We start from the raw sequence: 11,167 nt of genomic DNA on the forward strand, positions 1-11,167 counted from the left end.
AAGTAACTTCTAAAATATTAAAATATACATTGAGCTTGAGTGCAGAGGAAAATAACATGATTCGATATAGTCTATGCTCGTTAACAAACTCTTCTTTCATACAACCTTTCTTTGCACAACAAAATAGTAGCACTTTCATATTAAATTAATGTACTTGTTAAGTGTCCCCACTTATGTAAGTGACCTGCAACCTCTTCAGAGCACTCACCAATGAAATTAGCCTTTTTTGTCCATGCCTCAACTCCACATATTAAATTAGCCTTGTGTGGAGAAAGAAAGCTTCTCGATATCACTTACGTAAGTGAGGTGGAAGCCCATAAGTTTTAACATCGTTAACCAAAGTAATAACAATGTCCCTCCACCCCCTCACTTAAGTGACTTGGAAGCCCATAAGTTTTGACATCATTAAACAAAGTAATAACAGTGTTAAGCATAATAATAGTTTCAAAGCACTCACTGATGGAATGACCACTCACAAAAATCAACCTTTTTTTATTTTAAAATGATTTGTCATGAATTCACAAATACATAAAATAAATCTTCATCCACTAGGGAAAGTATGTCCCATCAAGGCTCGCTTAGCCAATGAAAAAATGGAAATCAAATTTCTAGAAATTAGAAATTTATTTTTGAATTTACGAAAAAATAAATATATTCAACATTTTCGCAAAACTTTGATTAAAATTACAAAAAATAATAAAAAATCAACTCACTTTAACCATGAAGCAAGGACTAAAAATATAAATTTTTTATTTAGTTTTCTTTCCTGCAATTAAAATAAAAAGATCACATTCATCTTAACTTGGAATGTAAAAATATTCCTCATTATAATTAATGATTTTAAAAAATTAATTAATCTTTATCTAATATCATTTTAAAATTTAACTACATATACATATTCACCTATTAAAATTTTTATTTAGTTTTCTTTTAAATGATAAGAAAAAATCAAATTCAATCTTAAATGATAAGAAAAGTTCAAATTCAATCTTAACTTAGAATGTAAAAATATACCTTATTATAATTAATACTTTTAAAAAATTAATTAATCTTCATCTAATATTATTTTTTAAATTTAAAAATATTTCTATTTTAATTTTTAAAATTAAAAAAATATATATAAATATATTTATATATGTATATATAATTTTCATGCTATTTCGCAAATTAAAATTTAAAAATAAAATATCTAAAATGCTTAATTTCCATGTTAATTCATGAATCAAAATAAAAAACATCACTTAAATCAAAATATAAAATATGTAAAATACTTAATTTCCCTGTTAATTTCTGAATCTAAATATAATCCATCAACATCAATTAAATCGCAGTGATATATAAGTATATCTTAATATATAATTTATTAAATGGGATTAGTTTAAATTATAAATAAATAAAATTGATTTATTGATGTTATAAAATAAGTTAATATAAAAAAAATAAATTAAATTACTTGATATTTAATTTGAATGGTTAAAATATATTATTATTTTGTGTATGAAAATTTAATTTCCACATATAAAAAAAATTAATCAACATAATTTTTGTGTATTTAATAATATTCCCTATCATGTATATTTTTTATTCATAAAACGACATGATTAATATGTGAAAGCATATGATGTTTTGACCATAGGCTGTTACTATAATTTTTATAATTATAATGAAATTAAATTTTAATTAAATATAAAATTTAAGTAATTTTGATAATAGTTTAAATATCATTTATTATTTATATATAGAGTTAGTTCAAATAGATGTGAAGTTTTTTTGATATGGTTAGGTGTCATTTATCATAGATTTGATTCTTTTGAAATCTTTTAGGGTGACTTTATAAAAATTGGAGAAATACAATTTCCAAAACTTCTTTTCCAAATTAAAAATATTATATTTTTCATATAAAATAAAAAACTATTTATAAAAAAATTAATATAAAAAATATCACATTTTTTATATAAAAAATAAACTATCAATTAACTTGATTTTTTTTTAATAAAAATAACATATAATTAATTTTTTTAATAAAAGATTTTTGATTTTTAATATTACTAAAATTTGTGTTATCAATCCAATAAGATGAACTCCCCATGAAATGTGAAGTACTCTTATTTCACTAACTTTCTTTCTAAGTTAAAAAAATTATATTTTTCATATATAATATTAAAAAAATAATATAAAAAATACCACACTTGTTTTATAATTAAAAAAAAACTAAATACACTATCAATTAACTTGATTTTTATTAAAAAAATAACATATAATTAATATTATATATATGTTATAATTAATATTATATAAAAATTTTATGTTATAATTAATATTATATATATAATATATATATATTATTAAAATTGGTGTTATCAATGCAATAAGATGACTCTCCATGAAATGTGAAGTAAAAATATATATATTTTTGGTATAAAATAAAAAATTATTTAAAAATAATAATATAAAAATATCTTGTCTTAATGATGAACATGGTAAGTGTTCCAAATCATTAACTCTAAAATATTTCCAAAAAAATATTCCAAAAAAAATTGCTTAATGCTAAATAAACTATCAATTAACTTGATTCTTTTAATAAAAAATAACATATGATTAATATTTTTTTAACAAAAATTTTGTTTTTTCATATTACTAAATTTGTGTTATCAATGCCATGCAATAATAAGGGGATTTGTGAAAAATTATTCCAAATTTCTTTGCTTTCTTTCCAAATTAAAAAAAATAAAAAACTATTTCTTTAAAAAATATATATTATTATTATTATTACATATAAAATAAAAAACTATTTAAAAAAAATTAATATAAAAACTATCACACTTAAGAAAGCAACTTTGTCCTAATGATGAACATGGTAGGTGTTCCAAACCATTAACTCTAAGATATCAATGTGCTTTTTCCGAAAAAAAATTGCTTAATGCTAAATAAACTAAAAAATTATTCCAGATTTCCTTGCTTTTGTTCCGAATAAAAAAATAAAAAACTATTTCTTTAAAAAATATATATATTATTATTATTGAATTTTAAGTCACAGTCAAGCTAAACACCAACACCAAATTGGTGTATGAGACCCTCTTGTTTATGGGAGAAGGGACTTGTTTATGGGAGAAGGGACCCAATGATTTGACTGCTAAATCTATAAAAACATAAATACTCTACCCCTCTGGTTTTGAACATCTGATCTCCTAAGAAAAAACACCTCTTAACCATTAAAATATCACATACTTTTAACCATTATATATATGTTAATTTATCAATTAACTTGAAATTTTATTAATAAAAATAACATATTACTAATAGTTTTTTTGCAATTTTTTTTCAGTTTTTCCATATTACTAAAATGTTAGCAGTGTTGAACAGTATGGATCTATCTCTAGTGTTGAACAGTATGCTTTTGGATAGATTAGCGGGATATTTAGTCTGTTTTGAGGAACTGAACTTCTATTTCTTTACGATGGCGTTTATATAGTTCACCCGGTTTCCCTGTTGGGCCGGTGGCAATATGTATATGTACAGAGTTTTCAATTTTAGTAATAGAATTTTACCTTAGCTTACAAAAAAAAAAAACACTGTGTATGTTATCAATGCAATCAGTACATCCCATACATGAGATAAAAATAAAGAGGACAATTACATTTGTTGTTTTTCTCATTTGTTGTTTTTCTCACTATTTACCCTTGGAATGCCCCCGTTAATATAGACAAAATGTGGTAGCAACCTACATATTGACCGACATATTGGTTCCTGTTGAGGGCATATCATCACCCAACACTGAACCCCTTGAGGAGATAGAGTTGCATTCATTTTCGGTAAATTTTGCACAAAGTAGTTACCTAAAGCAAATAATCCCCTTTACCTTGCAATCTAGTGAAATTGTCATTGAGACACCACCATGTCCTTCAGTGACACCACCATGTCCTTCAGTAACAAAGCTTGTCTTGCTTGCCTCCACCCTCTAATGTAACTACCAATGTCAGAGAAATTTCACCTTCAACTATCATCTCATTGCCCTTCTGAATTTAAGAATTCTACATGCAAATTTTTGCGTGCTTGCATGATGATTACACAAACCCTCGTGAATTAGAGTCATGATGATCAACGAACATCATCCAGATTTAATCACATATCTCTTCCCCGCGGCCCACTTTTATAATGGCTACTAGATGACCCACCTCCCACTTGGGTGAATTGGGAAGGGGCCTTAACATTTGATTTTCCTTCACTCTATTTGTCTATATGTTCATGTGTTAATTTGGAGCTACTTTATTCAAAGAGTCTACTAAAGTGTTATGGTGTCTTAAAATTTGGTGAAACTCAAAAATTTATTGGTTTTAGGATATTCCAAATCTTCTTAAAGATTGCCCTTTAGCCCAAGTCATGTGGTAGATTCATTGATTAAATCTGTTAACAATGAGTTGTGAATCCCCAATAATGAAGATACTAAAAATCTATCTTTCCTTGAGAAGCATTAGTCCTTAAAGAAACGTGTATGCTTCCACGTGTTTATTTGATTTGATTTGCATTCTAAACCCCATGAGTACATTAATTCTATTATTTCTTCATTTCTTCGAGTAAAATATTTAAAAGTGATTATTTTAATAATTACAAATACACACTACACTATTTAAAAGTGATTATTTTAATAATTACAAAGTGATTATTTTAATAATTACAAATACACACTACACACTATTTAAAAGTGATTATTTTAATAATTACAAATTCACACTAGACTTCACCCACCCAGTAGAAATTAAATATCTTTACGTTATCATATTAAAAGTTAAAATAATTAAAACTTCTCAAATATTAGCAATCAAACTAAACTTATCCAAAAACTATGATAAGGAATCAAACTAAACTTATCCAAAAACTATGATAAGGAGCCTGGGCTATATCTAAGAATTTAGATATAGTAAAATGGCTAATGGTATGTGTGACATCCTCCTTCACTATTTTAATTGATGACAATGGTTATGAGTTTGTAAGTGGCACCCATTGTCCCCCTACCTTTTCTTGTTGGTTAGGTAAGAAGCCTTGCCTATATCTAAGGATTTAGATACCTTAGATATAGTAAAATGGCTATGGGTATTTAGATACCTTAGATATAGTAAAATAGATACCTTAGATATAGTAAAATGACGGGTATTTAGATACCTTAGATATAGTAAAATAGCTACTGGTATTTAGATACCTTAGATATAGTAAAATGGCTAATGGTATGTGTGACATACTCTTTTACTATTTTAATTGATGACAATGGTTATGAGTTTGTAAGTGGCACCCATTGTCCGCCTACGAAAAATTCGTGGTTAGGTAATGTCTAAGTAGAGATATGCTTAAAGCTAGAAGACCAGGGAAACTCTTGGAATTAAAATTAGAAGTGAACAAAGAACTCATCTACTATTTGCAAATTATGTTTTACTATTTGCTTTGGTTTTTGCTTTGAATAGGAATATTAAAACTATAAAGTGATTCTAGAATTTGAATTTTATTGTTTGGCCACGAATAGGGAGGAATATTAACACTATAAAGTGATTCTAGAATTTGAATTTTATTGTTTGGCCACGTAGAAACGGAAATTAGTATTACAAAATCCACTCTACAAGACACAAGAATGATACAATTTGGGCCATACTTTTCCATCACCCTCATGATTTGAAAGAGGGAATTAACTTATTTAGGTTATTCTCTCAAACATAAGATACAATTTGGGCCATACTTTTCCATCACCCTCATGATTTGAAAGAGGGCATTTAACTATTTAGGTTATTCTCTCACACATAACAACTACGAGGGCATTTAACTATTTAGGTTATTCTCTCACACATAACAACTACGAAGGTTGACTAGATGGAAACTAAAACTACAAATCTGCCTTGTATTTGCCAAAAATGGAACGGAAATTAGTATTACAAAATGATACAAGTTGGGAAATATCCTCATGATTTGAAAGAAGGAATTAACTATTTAGTTTATTCTCTCAAACATAACAACTTAACAACTATGAAGGTTGACTAGATGGAAACTAAAACTACAAATCTGCCTTGTATTTGCCAAAAGTGGAGATATGAACCAGGAACAATTTGGAGCATGCTTTTCCGTTTCCCTCTCATAATTTAAATGAGAGAATTAAGTACTCAGGTTACCTATCAAAACCTACCAATTATAGAAAGGTGGCCTATGCGTGGTTATTATTTAGAATTGGAGTGAACTTTTGGAAGGCATTCTAGGAGGCATATAAGAAATTATTAAGTCAATTCTAGAAGATGTTCCGGTCTATTGGCATCTTATGTCTGATATTCCAAAAGCATTTTGGACAAGCTCGGGGAGGGTAGGTTTTAACTATCTATGAAAGTGATTATAAGAAATCCCATTTGACACACCAGAAGGTAATTGCTTTGCCTAAAAAACAAAGTGGTCGGGGCATGAAAAACTCTTTTTAGTAAAGCCTTGGAACTTCTTGACTAGAGAAAGTCAATGGAGAAGGGGATTCTACTTGAAAAATATATTTGCCCTAGTCTTCAATCAATTGGCCCTAGTATTCACATATATTGAATTACGAAGAGGAGAGTATTCATAATGTATCCAACCATTGGAAAGCTTTGACATTCACTTTTCAAGACAAAGCTTTGAAATTCAGTTTTCAATTGAATTACGAAGAGGAGAGTATTCATAATGTATCCAACCATTGGAAAGCTCTGACATTCACTTTTCAAGACACAGCTTTGAAATTCAGTTTTCAAGACACAGTCAATTTTTTCACATATATTGGATTACGAAGAGGAGAGTATTCATAATGCATCCAACCATTGGAAAGCTTTAACATTCACTTTTCAAGACAAGTCAATTTTTTGCTTGGAAAGTTAGTTTATGGGGAATGATGTGATTCTAGGATGTAGTGAAGCCATTTATCTCCCAAAAGACATAACCCCAAAGCCCCAAGAACGAAGAAGTTGCACATTGAACAGATTTGATAATCCCGTACTTCCTTAGGTTGGAGCCAAGGTTGGGTACAATCACAGGCCTTGGACCTACAAGTTAACTAGTCTGAATGTTGGGATGGATATTTAGTTGAGCTTAGGAAAACTAGTGTAATACTTGGTAGTGAAGATGCTGAAAGATTGTTAAATTCTATACTACAAAACTTTGGATTCACAGCTTTACAAACACTGGATTCACAGCTTTACAAACACACATGATTCACAAAATCTGTTATAGTTGAAATAGTCATGAAAGGTGAAAGCCTCTCCAAAATAAACTTCATTCCTTTGGCTGGTTCATAACAACAAGGTTTTAAGTGTCCAGCATTTACATCCTCTATAAGTAATGTAGACACTTCTTGCATTTATTTTTAGAATGCTCTTATTAACAAGATTGAACATCAGATCTTACTTGAAAATTGGTGGAATAACGAACACCGGAAGATCGATTGCTTTAAGAGCACTTTATAAGAGAAGTATAAGAATATAGAACACCTCCATACTTGTTACTTTGGACATCTGGTTGGCGGAAATCTTTTTGAGGAAAGTTTCCACTTTCAAAGTTTCATTGCAATCCCTTTCATTGTTTTCTTCTTATAAGTTACAAAACCAAAACTCAACGCATGTCACTGGAGAGGTGATTATGAACCAAGATTATTCATGGAGCATTCTGTGAGGTCCAAAACACCTTTGCTGTCTGGGTTTTATGTTATTTACTATTGAGGATCACTAATTCACTGGTAAAGCAATTCAGGGTATTGGGACCAATAACGAAGGTGAATTTGCATCCTCTATAGAAGTAATGTAGACACTTGCATTTGTTACTAGAATGCCCTTATTAACAAGGTTGAACACCAGATATTACCTTGAGCATTTGTGGGATAACGAACACCGGAAAATCGATTGCTTTAAGAGCACTTTATAAGAGAACTATAAGAATGTACAACACCTCTATACTTGTTACTTTGGACATCGGGTTGGCCAAAATCTTTTCGAGGAAAATTTCCACTTTCAAAGTTTCATTGCCATCCCTTTCATTGTTTTCTTCTTTTAAGTTACAAAACCAAAACTCAATCATGTCACTGGAGAGGTAATTATGAACCAGGATTATTGATGGAGCTTTCACTGGTAAAGCAATTCAGGGTATTGGGACCAATAACGTGAATTTAGACATTATTCTTCCTTTTGAAGTGTGTTTTTAGAGAAAAACACTACGCAACGATAGATAATTTGGAGACTCTGATATGACTATCAAATGAATGAATAATGAAATCCAAATCCACAGTACTGGTCTTTAACAATTGCATTACATTTGAAGGGTATCTTTGTTAATTTTCAGATGATTAGTTTTACTCATATAGAACCGAACAGTTTAGTCAATTCAAAATCTCCGATGGACTCACATTCGGTTTTTACAATTTATTTTAACCTTTATTGCTTCTGATCTTAGACTACTGATATGTAATATGTCAACTAATGATTTCATATTTTAATTAGATGTGATTAAAACTCAGATATTTTAAGTTCTGAGATAGCCAATCAAAATCAAACCCAGATCAGATGTCTGCTATGATAAATCTTCATGCAGAGCACAGCTCAACTGACCAAACTCATGCCCTGTAAAAAACACCTCGTATGTGATATTTACAGGTACGAATCACTAGCCTTTCGGGAACATCGGGCGCTGTATAGAATGGCACCACTGACTAAAGTGATAAAATACCCAGTGCATTTCACTTTAATGCATCACAAGATTTGTGAAGCAACTATTACTCTTCAAATTTCAACAGCAACTGAGTATCTGCAAAAAGCCTTAATTTTACACCGATATCGTTCAAATCTTTTATGTACTATATCGATTTTATCCGGGATCAGGGATGCCTACATGCAATCAGGGAGGAGAGTATTTGTATCCTACTTGTAGAGAAATAAGTCAATAACCAATAACAAATCCAAACCTCCGTTTGATCGTATTAAAAAAGGCTACAAGGATATTTATAAATACACGATTAGAGTTCATTATTTACATTACTCAGCAAACAGAAATCAATGGAATGTTCAAATATTTTCGCATTACCATATAAGTTGGTATAAGGTTCTATAATAGACTAGAGGTCATAAATCTTCATTAATTAGCCAATAAAAATTAAACTCAGGGCAGTGTGAACATCAAACAATGTAACCCAACCCAGGTCTGTAATAGACAAGATGTCATAGATCTCCATTAATCAGCCAATAAAAACTCAGGTCAGTGTGAACATCAAACAATATAACGCAACCCAGGTCTGCAATCGACTAAAGGTCATAGATCTCCATTAATCAGCGAATAAAACTTTAGGTCAGTGTGAGCATCAAACAATATAACCCAACCCAGGTCCGTAATAGGCTAGATGTTATAGATCTCTATCAATCAGCCAATAAAAATCAAATTCAGGTCAGTGTGAACATCAAACAATTTAACCCAGCCCAAGTCTGTTGTAATCAACATCTATGCAGGTCACTGCCAACCAACACCTTGCACTGACCTTTACTGCTACAAAACACTAGATTTTAAAGAACGGCAGCCACAGTATACGACGGTACCACTGATTTAAGTGGTAAAATACTGAAGCATCACTATATTTGTGATAAAACAACTACTGATCTTCAAATTTTATATTAAAAGCCGCTGATTACATACATACAGACTTAATCTCGCACCGCTCGCGTTCAAATTCCTCCGAGAACTTAAGCTTTGATACTATCTCTCTAGAGAATAGGAAAATAGTCCTTATCAACTTCATAAATTTTATCTAAGTTACACGACCTAGCTAAGCAAATCCGCACTATCAGGAGCGCCTTAGCTGAAACAGCGAGGATAGATATTTCACTAAAACTTAGGTTTCGAGTAAAATAATTAATAAAAATAGATCATTAGGGTTCCAGCTTACGTCCTTCAAACCTCCACTCGAATATTCATTAGCATACGTCTTTTTTTTCTACGGTTTTACAAGAATAAAACATAGCTACGCATAAGACGCAACGGTTCCTACCATTTCCATTACAGAGTGTTTTTCTCTTATTGCAGAACGAACATTTAAAAAGAGACTACATACAAGGGGAAATATCAGTATTACTTTGTGCCCTAAAATGTAGAAAGCAAATCAAACTCCAAGCAAATAAATTGGTTTGCAGGAAGCCTGACAAGCCCTCAAGAATTAATACGCAAAGGTTCATACCATCTCCATTACAGAGTGTTTTTCTCTTATTGCAGCACAAATATTTAAAAAGGGACTACATACAAGGGGAAATATTAGTACTACTTTGTGCCCTAAAATGTAGAAAGCAAATCCAAACTCCAAGCAAATAAATTGGTTTGCAGGAAGCCTGACAAGCCCTCAAGAGTTAATTTGCGCTTCGATTTTGAACCTCTCACACACGTATTTCTTTGTGGAGGTGTACCTCGATGCGCATAACACAAACCAGAAAGCCCTTCCTCCACAGAGCACTTCGAACAACAAAGCCGTTGAAATATAAGCAAGGCGACAATCTGCTGTAACAAGCATGGATTCTCACGAACAGAAGCTGGTATTACTCACCTACTAAAATTATCATCAGCATATAGCACTATCGTCTAACCCTGTACCGATATCGCTCAGCATTTGTAGGAAAACGCGTTCCGCAGAAGGAAGCTCTCCGCACATTCTTGAAACCCTAAACCCCCAATTCATATTGCCCTAAAAGCTAATCCTACCTATTTCGATTTAGGAGTCAGCTTAAAAGCTTTAAGTTGTTTGGTTTAAGGGAAAATAAGATTATACGGAATTCATTTCGGTTTAGGATTATTTTACACAAAGATTCGATTTTTTAATATATATGTATATTTAGGCCGATAGGCCTTCCTTGGAAAGGGACTTTCGTCGTCTTTTTGTTTCTCGTGCTGACACGTGGCGTCAGAATAGAGCGGCACAACCGGGAGTTTTGCAATCGCATTTTGAAAAGCAGGGACCAGGTTCACAGTGGGGTACAGGGACCTTGTGAGCGATGAGAATTAAAGAAAACAGTTGAGCGAGAATGTAGGTAACTGTCACACAAAGCCCAGCACTCCAGAGTAGAGTAAAGATCGGTTTAATCTGTATGAGGAAGTGGATGCTTCTGGGAAAAATAGATGCTCGGTCGGTGGCTGATACTCGTCATTATTG

Source organism: Pinus tabuliformis, chromosome 2_2, assembly GCF_031772625.1.
Source record: "Pinus tabuliformis cultivar Carrire ecotype Pingquan chromosome 2_2, CPIR1, whole genome shotgun sequence".
NCBI classification, from domain to species: domain Eukaryota; kingdom Viridiplantae; phylum Streptophyta; class Pinopsida; order Pinales; family Pinaceae; genus Pinus; species Pinus tabuliformis.